Source organism: Anser anser, assembly GCF_964211835.1.
Source record: "Anser anser genome assembly, chromosome: 3".
Lineage (NCBI taxonomy): Eukaryota > Metazoa > Chordata > Aves > Anseriformes > Anatidae > Anser > Anser anser.
In genome coordinates, this window is record NC_139722.1 from 116,162,467 (window position 1) to 116,178,212 (window position 15,746).

The 15,746-nt window shown below is 41.2% G+C and overlaps 1 protein-coding gene across 1 annotated transcript in view; it reads left to right on the top strand.

Annotated features, from left to right (window-relative positions):
* The window catches only part of LOC310897015 (uncharacterized protein), a 547,020-nt gene that overhangs the window by 265,328 nt on the left and 265,946 nt on the right, over positions 1 to 15,746 (top strand). Inside the window, exons 14-15 of the mRNA XM_083830110.1 lie at positions 9,645 to 9,796; positions 10,739 to 10,857. The gene's annotated coding sequence lies outside the window, so the exon portion shown is untranslated. The remainder of the gene's footprint in view (positions 1 to 9,644; positions 9,797 to 10,738; positions 10,858 to 15,746) is intronic.

Consider the following 15,746-nt stretch of genomic DNA (forward strand, 5'->3'; position numbering starts at 1 on the left):
ATGGGGTCTCAGGAGGGGTCTAGTTCTTACAGAATTGCCAGGATGTTGCCAGAAGCAAAGCTGACCTGGTTCTCAGCTCTGTGCATTTTGAAAAATGCCGTATGTTTTGTTTGTCACTGGTGGATGCATTCCTGAGTTCAATATATTTTAAGAGGAATCAGAATCTGGCAGAAAGACCGGCCTCAACTGAGAAAGTAGATTAGTCGCTTGTTGATATGAAATAAAATACTTTGGATTTTGGAAATGTTTTTGAGATTCTTAATGTGGGTAAAATACCAAATAGCTGTAGGATTATAAAAATACTCAGACATTCCAAAATTTGTAAGTACTTTAATGGACATAGGAATTGAGAATCATTTTCTTAAAATGGTCATTCTCATGGTGATACTATAGTTGCACTCATTTTCCCAAGGATTTTGTAGTGAATGTGAGATTTTAAAAACATGTAGGGACATAGTCCTGAAAAATAGATATCTAATGGAAACCAATATAAGCAGAATAAATTAACATTGCTTTATTTCTTTCTACTGCTTCTCCATGTGAAATCACTGAATATTCTACAGGTTTTAAAGAAAAGTTTCATTTTTCTGTGTGTATGGCATTCAGAATATTTTGTCAGCCAAGCATATCTTGTCACCCATTTTCAAACATTTCTATGTTATCAAAATAGGGTAGCTGTTTATGAAGTATCATAACATGTCACATATTTAAATATTTCTATACACACTTATGGCCACTAAAGAAATGTTTTCAAGGTGTGATGGAAGATATTAGTATCCCTTAACAGAATAATACTGGACCACTATGACAACGCTATATTTTCTGTGCTTATTTTGTGTACAAACTGCTGAAGCCAAGAGGTAGAGCTAAAGCACAGTTTCTGCAGCTGATGTGGGGAGCAGCTTCACTCTGACACCAGAAAGCTGAGCAAGGATTGTTTCAGCCTTGCAAGTGGCGTGTGCAATGCAAAGACTTCCATAAAGGTACAAAAGGCTAAGTGGAAAGGGTAAGGGAAACCTTTTCCTTCCACCATGCTCTCTTTGTCCCCTTCAGCATAGCTGATAGGTTGATTATATATCCTGTCTCTTGAGGAAGGCACTGCGGCGGTGTGATGGGAGATCATTGTTCAGTTCAGAGATGTGCCCGTAGTGAAAAGATGTGCATCATGGGCCTTTGCTCCAAACACTGTGCTCCTTGCTTTTCCATAAATGATGCAAAAAGCATGTTAATAAAGCATTCCGGAACAACGGGGATCCTGAACTCTTCAGTCTCTCGGGGCAGCCCATATTTATGTTTTCAAATGGGTACGTGAAAGTCTTGGAATTCAAGGTTTATCTTAATACATTTACATTGTGATTTATAAGACCGAAAAAAAATTATAATAGGAGTTTACCTACTAATGATATTTGCAAAAGCCAGTTATTAATAGGTTATAGAGTGAATCAGGCTCCTTTTTTATCCCAGTAATTTATTTCACATGCAGGATTACGTCCCTTCTCAATTTCATATTCATTTGATAAAACAAGTATAAAATATAATTTGCAAGAAGTCTATGGCTGGCTGCGCCACAGCTATGTGCTAAAATGCATCAAGAGGCCTTCCTTTTCAGGGAACACCACGAGAGCTGACACATTTTGGTGGCCTTCTGGACTGCTGGTGCTTGGGAAAGGAGAGATGCATAAAGAATAAATGTTCTTGGCCAGTGTTTGAAGTGCAATGTTTTTATTGGAGGCAGGAACCCCATTTCCTTTCCGTGGAGGGTTCAAGGGAACCTATCCTTTGGCTAACGAGGCGCATGGCACTGTATGCTGAATAGTTCAGAGAGAGATGAAAAGTTCCTATTTATCCTGCACAGTGAAAATACAAGTCTGGAGAGTGCATGTGTTTCTAATTTCAATGCACTTTTCTTTCAGTTATTTAGATGGATAGAGGCATCAAGCCAGAGTTCCCCCAACACCAACTAAGGTCTTACACTGTCCAAACAGACTGCATTCCTGAGCCCACTGCTCCTGCCACCTAAAAGGTTTCAAGATTCAGCCCGGTCTGCTTAAACAAAATGTTATTCATTTCAACCTTGCACATAGGCACCGATGTTTATATTGTTGAATTTAAGTTTTCAAGTGAGCAGAAAATGTTGGTAGAAAGCTTAGGCCCTGCACTTACTCAGGAAAGGAAGGATGTTTACTGAGCCAGAGGCAAAGCACCCAGTTCCATATCACAGCATTCAAAAACGCCACAGTGAGGAAGCACAAGCATTTTCTCTTCCTGTTTTCCCTTTTCTTTTTTCCTTCTGCACTTCTTTGACCACTACTGTCTTGTGCTGTTATGTGCTGTGTGGTGCTGTGCTGCACTGTGCTGTGCGCGCTCACTGACCAGCCCCAGCCGGTCATGCCTCTCCCTGGGCCCCAGCCCGGCTTGCCCGCGCACTGCAGCGCTACGGGAAGTTCACGGACTCCCCGAGCAAACAGGGAGTCCATTTCAGGAAACCTGGAGCAGCAGCTCTGTGCTATGCTTTCCCATGAAACTAGGTAGCTTCTAGCAACAGACGAAACTCTGGCGTTTCTGTGGTTCGTACAGGCTTTGCAAAATGCGCTGAAGGAACTGCAGCAAAGCCTTTGTAATCACCGATACCGTTCCTTGGCCTTTCCATCTGGCCCCCTGAGCTTTACCTCCGGTTTGGACTTACAGCCCTGGGTGAGCTGGGACTGAGCATCTGTGGGGAGAGGAGGGCTTGCAGGTGGGAGTTTCCCCTCTGCTTGATGTTTGGAGGGGAACTAAAGGGTTTTAGCAAATGAGTTTTTTCCTCTGGGAAACAATAAAAGTAGAAAGTGGAAGATGCCATAGTGTAGCTGCTTGGCTGTAAACCTTAAGAGAAACTTTGTAGATCTCCTCATGGGGGAATGTAGTGTTTTTCTTAATTTTCTTTATAAAAATCTCTTAGAAGCTTAAATCTGAAATCTGCTTTCTTTCCTCTCCAGCCCCTCGCATGTGTGCGTACCAGTTTGTTATTACAGGGTTACTCATGTATGCTGGCCTATTGGCATTGAATATTTAGTACAGAGAAAAAGGAGCTAAATCTTTTTTTCTTTGGGAAAACAACTCAGACTTCATAGAGATTTGTAGATTTTGTAAATGCATATTAGATTTTGAGTATACACTATCATTCCAGTCGCTTAGATTTTGAGTCTGTGAACTTTAACACAAGAATACTTCATGAACAATTTCATCTATTCTCTGTAAAAGTGTTTTTAATGAATGTTGGGAGTTAGTAAGACTCAAGCTCTCGCAGTACAGCTCTTTAAATAGCTAACATTAGAGTAATAATTTGCATTTACATAGTATATCACATCAGCAAATTTTAAAGTGTGACATTAAGATGTCTCAGAACATGTAAGGTACATAGGGAAAGAAGGTACAGAGTACTACATCAGGTGGTGAAATCAGTGGGGGCTGAAACCTGTTGGTATTGTAGGGGTTGTAATGGAAGACAGTGTGCAGAGCTTATTTGTTCTTTTATCTCTGTCTCTTGGAGACAGAGCCTGGAAGAAGTTCTTCCAAGTTCCTCTTTAGCACCCCTGCAGACTACTTACTGCACTGCTTTGGGCAGGAGAGCTCTGTGAGAGCTGAATCAGCTCACGTCCCATGGAGACGCCCATCAGTCCTTGTCAGAGCCACAAGTCTGACTCCTGAGCCTGAACTGTGAGCATGATTTGCTCTTCCACAGCTGGTCTGCAATCTGTATTGACTGCAATGAGCATGGAAAGGACAAAGTTTCCACAACTTTGTTTTGGACTGTAGGACAATTCCGTTGTGCTTGCTCATTACAGATTTGCACAGGGGCCAGCAAGTGTCTGGATTTGCCCAGCCCCAGATCCCAGAGAAGCTCCACACCAAGGGCGTTTGGGTGATGCAGGCTCTCCTGCACCCAAAGGATGCTCCAGCAAGCATCACTGCATCAGGAGGACAAGCCTTTGCCTGGATTTTCTTTTTCTTTTCCAGTAGTTTGGAAAAGGGTGCAGGGATTTCCTTTGCAGATGGTGACTTTCAGGAAACAATGTGAGAAAAGGTGACAATGTTTCCACGCAGATTGCTCACAACCTGCTCCAAGCCTGGACAGCAAACTCTGACTGTATCTCCATCACACTCCCAGCATTTTCTGTCCGTGGTTCTCATATTGCTTGCTTCCTCCCGAAGTACTTTCTTGTCACAGAAGTGGTTAAATGTGGAGCAAGATGAAGGATTTTGTTTTAAAGGTATTTTGGTATCTGCAAATGCAGATAGTTGCATGTTAGGCATTCAGAAATGAACAGGCACCTAATTACTGTTGATTTCAGAGTAAGTTAGGTATTTCTGAGAATCACAGTAGGCCCCAGAAGGGGACTTTTTCCTGAATCCCTGTGTGTGGTGCTTCCTGTAGTTTAGGTATCTCTCACAACATAAAGCCAATCAGGAGAGAAAAATAGCATAGGGGCTGAGAGCGACTTTCGGCTATCTGAATCTGGCTGATTCAGATCTTGCCCATAAATCTGCTCCCAAGTGACTTTTCAAGGTTCAATCACACTTTGATCTTTAACTCTCATCTTCTTTGTGATGTAGCTATTTCAATTTCATTAATTAGACCAATATCAATTTCTCCACCTGCAGTAAAGTAAATAAGCAAAAATAAGCCATCAAACCTTCTGCTGGATTCACACCTGGCTGTTTAAAATGCTCACAAAATCACCCAGGGTGGAGAGTAATTGTATTATATTAAACTGATATCCACAGTCTTTCAACAAGTTTCTCTGTGTCCATTTATAAATATTTTATATGTGCAGTAAAAGTCCTTTCTCTTTTCGCAAAGCTTTCTCCCAACTCTGTTAAGTCTATGTGAACACCTCTTTCCTCATATTTGTTATATACTGTATCAACAACCTTTTATGAAATTTGTTCTTTACCTGGTACCCTGAGACAAGTCAATCTTCTGGTTTCTGGGGTGAGTTCGCAAGAGAAGTTTTGTTGTTTTTAGTAGTTCCTTAGTTTATACATTTGAAGGACTGGAAGTTCTAAGCACAAAAAAAAAAAAATATCTTCTGAATTTACAGCCATATTCTGGCTGAAATTATAATTTCTATTTTCAAATACATCAATGTGGATGTCTGAAATGTAACACCTTGTTTAATCATGAGATCAGAAGCTGCATTTACATTTTGTTTTTATATATCCTTACTACAAAACCTCACATTAATGCTTGAACACAAAGTGCCAGTCACAAGGTAAGAAGAAACGGGGATTTGGAATAATGGTCTGTTGAGCAGCTGGAAGAGAATGAGCAGCAACGAAAGAAACTGGTAACTAGCCTGGGCAGCAAAAGTCAGAGCGGTGCTTCCCACACAGCTCAGGTGCACAAGGAAAGGGTGCCAAAACCAAAGTAAAGATTAAACAGAGGACTGGCAGCTATGTGTGGTCAACGGAGATGTCCAACAGAGAATCTGTGAAAATATAACTAGGATTTCTTTAAAATCATAACTGCTCATCTGTTCATGCAATGGATTGTGTCAGAGTGATGAAGAATTTGAAGAGTGTGGAGTTCTTGTCCAAACTCTCTTGGTTGTGACCAAACGTGCTGTCTTTTGTTGAGATGCATGGTCCAGGTAAAGTACCTGGCCATTGCTGCAATGTCTGCTGGGCTGTTTTCTTTTTCATATCCTGGAGATTAATAAGGCTGGTGCTAAAAGGCCTCGACCTGAGAGTGATGCTAGCCATGAGTGTCTGGTGGCACATCTAGGACAACTGGGCTGAGTACAGAACTGTGAACATCTATTCTGTCGTGTCCTCTGCCATAATTTTCATCACCAGAGGTTGAGTACTTGGTGAAGTCTGATAGACATACTGCAGCTTCCTTCCACCAGCTGCAGTGCCTCCTGTATAAGGAACAGATCTTTCACTCTGACCTAAATACTCTCCAACAATACCTTCAGTCAGTTTCTCCTGAGGACCCAGAAGTCAGGCTCTGTAACTGGAGTCTCTGTCCATCAAAGATAAGTATTTTTTTCACCTTTTTTTCTTAATTGTCCTCATCTTCACGTGCAGGTGATCAAGTCCTGCTGCAACTGAGCTCAGTTTGATTCAAGAACAACATGACAATGATGATGTGGTCAGATTGTACTATAACATTATGTTTTTCCTATGCATTATATTTCCTCTGTAATAATAGGTTTACTAGAAACAAAATTGAAAAATATAACTGTAAATGATATATTCTTGCAACTCTTCTTTAAATGCAGTCATAGGATATCTGGGAGAATCATCTAAGGACACTATCTGTTGTGGTTTTTTTGTTTTGTTTTGTTTTGTTTTGTTTGTTTTGTTTTGTTTTGTTTCATTTTGTTTTCCAGAAAGTCTGGTTCTGATATGGCTACTGAATATGGATTTTTTCTATTTATGTGTGGGTAGGTGTTCTTTTCATTAAGTGATAGACACATCAGAATTTGATTTCCTGATAAATCCCCATAAATATCTCTTTTCATTTCTCTTATGGTTTTCTTTGTTTACAGGCACGTCCTTAGGGACATTTCTCCTCCTCAGGAGGAGCTACAAATGCCCTCTCAGTTATTTGAACACGACTAGGCCTGTTTGGTTGGTGACAGCAGGCTGGCTCACTTTGAATTCTTAGGGATGAGGAAGCCAGTAGTAGCAGCCACATGCTTCCATGTCAGTCTTTGTTCTGACCTATGGCAACTTCCTTAAAATCTGGGGCATTTTTAGCTCCTGATGACCTTCCGTGCAGCTTTCATTGCCACCTTGTAGTGGCGGTTTGGTACATCTTCAGCCAGGAGGTGCGTTGCTTCAATGTCACCTTTAACTGCCTGACTGCACTCTCCCAGACTGCACTGATCATATTTACATTGATTAATATGTTGTGCTGAATAACGAACGATCAAAAATCTTTGTATAACCAGATTTCCTCTGCAAGTGACAGCGCCTCACTTAGACTCATAGACCTCGTGCTGCTGCTGCAGCATGCAGCCATCCCTCCTGTTACACTTGGCAGTCATCCTGAGTAAACTCACTGGATCTGAATTTGGTCCCTCATGCAACACAGGCCAGGCTTTGGCTTTAAGTCACTGTGTTGGAGGGAAATTTAAAATGGGGACAAAGTGCCTGAAGGAAGAGGACTAAGGTCATGACATCACTGCAGGGGAGGCCCATGTTGGAGTGATTGCTGGCTTCTCCACAAAAGATAGTGTAACTAGCATTGTCCTCTGCTGAACGTGAGGAAGGTGATGCTGTCCCTGTCCTCTGTATCAGGGTTATCAACACCAAATGGGCATCCTAGCAGAAAGTATGGACCTTCTTTACCCTGCTTTTTAAACAGTATGTTTAGTCAGAAGTTACCTATGGAAAGCTAGGGCATTTTTCATATTCTAATCCTCGCTCTGCATGCAATGAAAGGGAATTGCATCCAATTTGCTAACCTCTATTCCCAGATGCATATTTCGATTGCTAATGCTACCTTTAAATTGTAGCTAGCCCCCTGCAAGTAAGCATCAGGCATTTTGGCTAAAGCAAAAATTACATATGAACTCGTCACTGGGGAGACAGAATGGCATGAGAACCTATTTGGATGCAACTTGCATCCAGCAGCTCTGCCGCTTGAGTATGACCCTTTACCAGGTCCTGTTCACTTTAGTGTCTACAGAAAGGCCTAAAAAACCCTGTAACCAATAGGCTATCTTTCTGCAAAACCTCCTTGAGTCAAGATGGGGTTTCTATTTCCTATTCTGGGCTAGCTGGGCATTGCCACAGGGCAGTGGCAGGGGATGTATGGCCCCACAGACTAGTGTGGCCCCAGGCTGGTCCCCAGTCGGGGAGCAGGGGACGTGCTGCAGACCTTAGCACAGCCATCTCACCAACAGCCCACTTGTCTGGGAGTCGGAACATTTTCCTGGGGTCCTGCTGCCGTCCTGCTAACTGGTGGTGAGAAAGCCAAGTCCTTTCTCATCTCACTTTCTCCATATTTTAAAGAGCTTCAGAAGTGTTCTGGGATCTGCCAGAACAAGGTATTGTTATTAAAGGTTTACAGGTGAAACTATCTGTCTTGATTTTCCCCTGTATCCACTAGGGTGGACAAATCAAATCTTTTGTCTCATTTAGTGGGGGAAAAAAGTCTAATTTACTAAATTTCACAACAGTCGGCCAAGGAAATTATCCTCCTGTTTCTGCTGTGTCTGGGATTCTGCTCTGGTCTGTCTCAGTACGGCACAGGCAACTGGTAAAGATTTCAGCTCTGGACTGCTGCATTGCTTTCCCTCCTGATAAAAACAAATTACTTGCAAAAACTTGTGCACTGTTGGGATTTTCATATGTTTATATTTTCTGTGTGAAGCATGTAGCAGCAATTTAGCCACATAAATTTGAAGAAAACAGGATGTCCTTCAAAAAAAAAACCACAACAACACACACACACACACATATATATATATATAAATATATATATATGTATCTCCCAAGCCCCAAATGGATTACCTATGCAAAGGTTTTGATGCTATGGAGCAGCTGCACATCGTTGGTTTGGGTCTGCTGTGAACAGTGATCAAGGTCATTAGGAATCATGGTGGGGCATGAAATCCATCCCTTATTACCAGCTGATCATAGTGGTGGTACTTTCAGCATAAAGTTGTTTAAAACCTTGCAAACTTTTCCTCACAAATGTGACTACATTCTTGAGTGTTTTATGTGTTGCATGAGAAAGAATTTGGGCAGAGTAAAGCACTCCCCATTTCCAATAAATAATTACAAAGGGTTTGCCAAAACAGCAGTCCCCTGATAGGTGGTTACACTGCTTGGTGTAATGTGCTCCCCATGCATTTCATCATGGACATGAAATCTGGACCAATTATCATTTTCTCATACTGTAGCTTTTAAAGTATTTTTATTTTCTTTGTTACTGTCTAGTTCATTAAACAGGGCTTGCAAGTTCCCAGTAACAGGATTACTATTGACAATTTCATTAGAACTATAATTCCACCGCTTGTGCGCCTTCCAGGGAGAACCATCGCAGACCACAGCCACAGCCCGTCCACCTTTGCTATAATTGTGTTTGCAGCTGCCTACGGCTCTTCCCCGTTGAATTTGGAAGGGCCAAAACTGCCAGTTTTTGTAAAACGGGTTTTATCTGTGTATTACACGAGCCCAGTTAGTTCCTGGTGAATTATGGAACTGTCAGCTGCGGTCTGACCCTATGCATGTTGGGAAAGATGCTTAATGTACAGGTGCAGTAAGTTTGTAATTGCAATTTATATATAGCAGTGCAATGCCTGGCCTGGCAGGTAAATACCAGCAAACAGCACAGCTTGAATGGGAGCTGTAAATGTGCAAGTAGCAGGTTTGTTAGAGATCAGCAGCTGGTTTGATTGCAGGCTCCTTGGAACAGAAAATGTCTCAGCTCTTCTCTCTCAGCTCTTTCTGGCCAGACATGTACTACAGTAGCAGCACGCAGTGCTGTGGGTTTCTCAGTCCCTGTATCTTTGTTTTCAGGTTAACTCAGGATATTTGAAATAACAAACCCAAATGTAACTCAGATGAGTTGTTTTATTTTTCAGTTGTTATTTATCTTGCTGTTGGGTTTACAGGATCCATTTGACCAGAGGTCTTTCCTCTAGTACAGGAATAGCAGTGGAAAACCAGAAAAGACAAAATCCTCCTCCTCTGCTCCCAGAGTGTTCCCTCTGTGTCGACTTGTGTGTTCTCTGAGATGGATACTCTTTCAAGCTGGAAGTGGAAATAGCAACCAGAGCGATAAACTTTTCTTTAAGTAAGTTTGTAGATTAGCTCTTGAAATGTAAGATTTTTGCTGTGTTATCCAGCAGCACTTTTTGGTGTTTTTGATGGAAAAATTTTTAAGATTATGTAGATCAAGAACAATCTAGAAAAACAGATGGGGAACAGGTGTGAAATTGTGTCCCCAGTGATAGGGAAATACAATCTGGAATCAAACTGGATTAAGATAATGGTCCCTTCTGACCCCAAGGTGTGTTTATTTGATGTCATGAGATAACATCTCCGAACGTCTCAGTGTGCTGTTTGTACTTGCTGGAAGGACAAAATTGGAAAGGAGGATCTTTAAGAAAGAAATTTGACAGCTAAGGAAATATTTCTATTTAACATAGTGTAAAAGGGATCAGAATTAAACGTTTTCTGTAAACTATCTAACCCATTGTGCTTTGTTCTTTTGAGCGGGCTTGTGGAGGAGTTAAATGGGATGTCAGTATTCAAGGGAGAGAGCTGGGAGAGACACTTCTTTCTAATTGTATAAACTGATTTTAATTGAATGTAAGTTTTATATCTCCAGTTATCCCATAAAGATTGTATTTTGTTCTACACTGACACTCTAGAAAGATCTTTCTGGATGCACTTTTAAGACACTGTGTATTTGACCCATTAAGAACAAAAACAAAAAATAAAAAAAAGAAGCAAGCAGATGGGTGTCTAACACTGAAGACGAGCTGCCCAGGTGCTGCTGCAGGGCGCTGGGAGCAGGCAGCAGCACCTGGGCAGGCTCCGGGCACGGCTGCCCCTCTAGTGGCCCCCCATTGGTGGCCTCCCTGAGCTGCTGCTCGTTTGTTCACTGTGTGCCCTGATGTAGTTGATGCCTTTGCACGTGTAATTAATTATGACTTATTTGAAATCTCTCTGTAAAGCCTTGTTCCTCAATTTCCTACAAATCAAATTCTAGAAGGCTAAATTGGATTTTCAGGTTTCCTTCAGTTGGTTTGAGGAGGTCTGTCTGGCGTGCCTACCCACGGGCAGGGAGACACTGCTGTCCAGCCAGAGCTGAACAACCTGTGTGGAGAATACAAAGGCTTTCTTATGCTGGTAAGTTTATATCTGACATGTAAACTTCCCAAATTCGTTTGTTATGGGGTATGGTGCTTAGTAATGGAAGATGTCCTTTCTTTATGTCTCTTTTATGTTGTAAATTATATGCACATCAGTTAGACATTGAGTTAAAATGTGTATTTTTAATGAAGGAAACAAATACAAGAAAAAGCATGCTTTCGTACTGGTAAGACATTAAAAGGGAGAAAAGTAGTTCTGTAATTCCCCAGCCAACTGCGGGTTGTTTGTGTGCAACCTTATGAGCCGCTGTGTGTGCAGTAGCCACTGCTGGGAAATGCTGGAGTGCCCCAAATATGAACTCTGAGGCATGCTGATGTGTTGAGTGCCTCAGCTCTGTAAAGTTAAGCGTATATTCAACTGCTGCAAAAGGAAGTGTGTATATTTTTCAGCTCTTACCCTTGTCCAGCAAACATTGCAATTGCGTGTCCGGATAGAGTCTCAGAAAAACTAACCCCTAGCTCAGCGCGGCTCTCGTCATGCTGTGCAAATTGCCAAATGATGCTTTTCAGACAAGGCGATGGCAGGTGTGATCGAGGTCCTGTAAGACTGAGGAGGGAAGTCTGGTGTTCCTGCTTGAAAGATTATAGCTGATTGAATCTGCGAAAGAGAGAAAATTGCCATGGTGTGAATGGGGAGGAGGAGGAGAGAGGGGACGGTCTGATTCTGAGCTCCTAACTGTGAGAGTCTCCACACTGCAAACTGCAGGCAAATGGGTGCTTTCTTCCCAACTCCCCCCGAGGCGAATCGTGGAAGATGTAGCGCAGATAGACATGAAAACTGCAGACCTTCTTAGCAAGGTATGTTGGAAGTGGAAAATCTCTTGGCAAAAATAATTGTGTTTTAGTTTAGGAGGTAGCTTGGGAGGGGTACTTCGATAGTCTTAAAATAGAGAAGGTTATGAGCTGATCACTCTTCTCCATGTCCACCCTGTGTTGAACAAGAACAAATTGACTTCATTATTTTTAAAAAACTTTTTTTTTTCAGTTCAGATATAAACTTTGTAGCCATGGGGATAGGTTGAGAGTGATTGCAAAACCTTGCAATTAGTGGTGTTAAATAACAGGTTTGAAAAACACCTGTGTGAATGCCCCACAGATGCACCTGACCCTGTCTGAGAGCCCAGGAACGAGCTCTCTGACCCTTGTGATCCTTCCCAGCTTTGTTTCTGTGGCTTTTTGCGAATGGCTGCCCTTGTAGCTGAGGACAAGAGAAGTTCGAAGGGGGGCTGTTTTCAGCAGGAATTGTTTTATCTGCTCACATAACTTTTTCAAAGTCTGGTTTTATTGAAAGAACATACAAACCTAGCAGGAACCCTAAGGAGAACACCATTACGTTTGTTTAGGTTAGACATTGCTAGGCTTTCTGGGCTGGCTGAATGCAAGGGTGGAGTGGTTCCTAGTGCAAAAAGAGGCTTGCTAATATCGCTTAGTAGATAGCACTTGTGATTTTGTGATTGACTGCAGGTGATAAGTAGACAGAAATCGTTTAAAGTGGTGGTTTTGTTCTTTAATGCTCCTATAAACTGCTGGGACTTCTCTACTTTTTCCTCCTGTTTGAGACAAAGGCAAGTTGCTCTGCTCCATGTAATGAAAGTCTGGAATCTTCTGCTTGCGGGTCAGTGGGTATCTTAAGAACTTGGTAGGAAGTTCACTTTAACTTGTCTGGTGCTGTCCCTTGCCTTTTAACCAAGTGTAACATAACAAAAGTGTGTTGCTCAGATGAGCTACCAGAAAGTGAAAAAGACTGCTAGGAATTGGGAAAATTGGGAGTGTGCATGTTCAAAAGTAATTTTCAAATAGCCTTAACGTTAGGTTGACTTTCCTGGAGCAAGAATTTACAGCTTATCCCTATCTAGGCTCAGAAAAGGTGGAGTAGTAGAAATACATATTTGCTTACTGTATGTGTGTGAGGTGCTCGCTGAAGCACAAACATTGTGATGTGGCTAATACGGGAAATTTACAGGAACACACACACAAATTAAAATAAATAAATAAATAAATAAAATCCTTGTGCCTGTAACACTAGTTCTGGAAGCTTTGTTCCCCTCTCTAAAACGCTGGCACAGAATGTGTCTAAAGCAATGGGATAGTGAATTCAAATGAGATAAGTAGGGTCTGGTTTGCTCTTAAAATCAGTTTGTGGAGGGTTTGGTTTGTTATATTTCTACGAGTAAAAATAGAGATTAGGCTTCAGGCAAAACAAAATGAAAACTTTTGTATCGTGTCTTGATCGCTGTTATTCATAAATCAATTCAGATGGTAATTAATAAAGGTTAAATCTTGGGGGTGAGGAGGTTGTTTGGTTGTTCCTGCAAGCTTGTACATGTATGGAAGTATTGGAAGTGTTTTGGGGGGGTGGGGGGGGATTAAGGAATTTGTGCCCACAGGAATTTCTGTATTTCAGTACTTCTTTGCTTTGAAATTGAGACATAATCATCCTTTCCCCTTTAAAAAATACAAAGCATTCTATGGAAAAGTCTTTCTTGTTTGTTTATTTTTTCCTTCAGTACTTCTCTTATAGAGAAGAAATGAAAAATACTCCTTCCGTGGCCAGAGCCTGGGGAAGGACAAAATAGAACCGGCTTGCAGCAGGAGATTCACACTGCGTGCATGCGAAATCTGCAGCGCTAGGGGTATGGAAGCACTCAAGTTCCTTGCTTGTGGAATGTGTTTCCATCACTGGAGATGTGTGTAGTGTTTTTTCCTTTTTTTTTTTTTTTTAAGTGCCAATGATGTGTCAAGAATACTGTAATGGCTCTACTTAATTGTGCCTTGAGATGAGAAAAGCAGGCTTAAAGCCTTCATCTTTTCTGGTTTTATTTGGTTTTGATTCTATGACTGAAAACTTGTTCTAAATTCAGTATATTGACTTTTTAATTGGGGATGGGGGGAATCAAATCTTTTGATTTATAAACATGAAACAGTATTTCTACTCAAACTGCTGAACTTGGTTTATATTTTCTTAATGGTAATTTTGTGTGAGGCTTTTCTTTCTCTGCAAAAATAAATGATAAGGTAGATAGCTTATAACAAAACATCATTTACACAGGGAAAAGTTTCATCTGAAGTCTGGTGACCATTACTAATGGAAAAAAACACACAGTCTCTGCAGTTGTTCTGGTTTGTGGAGCAGTAGGAGTAGGACTCGACAATCCGAGTTGGTAGCTTCCAACTTGGGCTGTCCTATGCTATTGATCTCATTCCCATCTTTGATCCAAAATACTTGGCAAAAGTCACCGGTGCTTTTGGAATTGCATTGTGAAATGGGATCAACATCCCAGTAGGCAGTTCTCCACCGGTATGGTATGAATGGACTTTAAATGGTCATTTCTATGACTATTTCTATCTGCAGCCCAGCTGAGACACAGAGATGATGTCTGTTGCTGTAGCTTAGACTTCCAGTTTTATTCCATCCTTGGCCCAGCGTGCTGCTTTCTTGCCTGTCACGTCTTCTGCCTGCTAGAAAGCCCTTGTGAGGAATGTTCGGGAGAAGAAGCAGCTTGAGAGATGCTCTGCAGACTGAGCAGAATTAATGCTGCCCCGATTTACTTGTTCCCATATCAAGATGTCTGTGTGGCTGGCAGTCACCGGGGCTCTGCGTGTTCCTGGAGAGAGCTGGGCTGCGCTGCTCCGGTGAGCTCTGGGTTGTCCGCTCCTGGGGCAAAGGGTGGGAGATGTCCAGGTAGTTTGGAGCTGAGCAATTAATTTTGTGTGACCCTTATGTAGTTGGTCCATTGAAGGGATTTTTCTCCACCCTACTTGTAAACCATACTTCTTGCCAGCTTTCTCTGCCCACTAGTACATCAGGGACTGTCTGCAGGTCTTTCCTGATCTTTATTAAGATCAGCTTGGATCAATGAGTTACATAGCATTCCTCTCCATTTTAATATTGCAATCTCAATGAATTTTTTCAATACCCATATCAGCTGATCTTTTGTACAGCAAATAATTCACCCTTCATAGTTGTTGTTTCTTCCTTATACTTATGCATGTTTAACTGTGATCGGGAGCATTATTACATCTGTACATGTTAATCTGCCTGTGCTGAACCATGCCCCTGGGTGGCCTTGTCATATACAATGAATGTCAACCTTCCTTGTGGTTAGTGTTTGGGTTTAAATAATTGTATTTTACTTTTTGTAGACACTTCTTTCCAGCAGACCATGGAATGTCAAGTGGACGTTATCATTAGTTTGGACCTAGTCCTGAGGCAAATTAAATGTTTGACTCTTTATTGAAGAATCCCCTTCCTCTAAATGATGAGATAAATTCAATTTATTTTGTTTCTAACACAAAATGTTGCAAGAGGCTTATTGCATATTGCAGTGGTGGTGACTGAAAAAATAAAGCACTCCACTAGTTCATGTTTACAATATATGAATTTAGTTTGATTATAAATTACCCAGACTCCTGTGCTTTGGAGGCAATTGAAAATCCAAGGGGATTTCTCCTAGCCCCTCCTTTCAGGGAGGAGGGACATAAAAAAAAAAACAAAAAAAAACAGTTGTTTTCATAATGTCTGGTTTTATCCATGTTTTGTCTGTGTTAAAAGATGAAAAAGGTAAATGAAAAGTACAGCATAATTTATCAAATGTAGACTTTCCATGAACCAGGAGATGTGAAGTTGGCTTAAGCTACAGGTGAGGATTCAGCTAATTCTCATTTTATGTGAGGTGCTGTTTATGCGCCTTATCTATTTTAAATGTTCTAGACATGTAATTTTCACATGATTGCTGTGACTTGTAGATTTTTGAATTGCTTATAGCAAATATCCTCCCTAGATTTGAGTAGGATTTTTTTTGTAAGGCAAAAGAACTGACAGATAAAGTTTTGGTATTTTAAAAAAAAATTTGTTTTTTCCTTAGT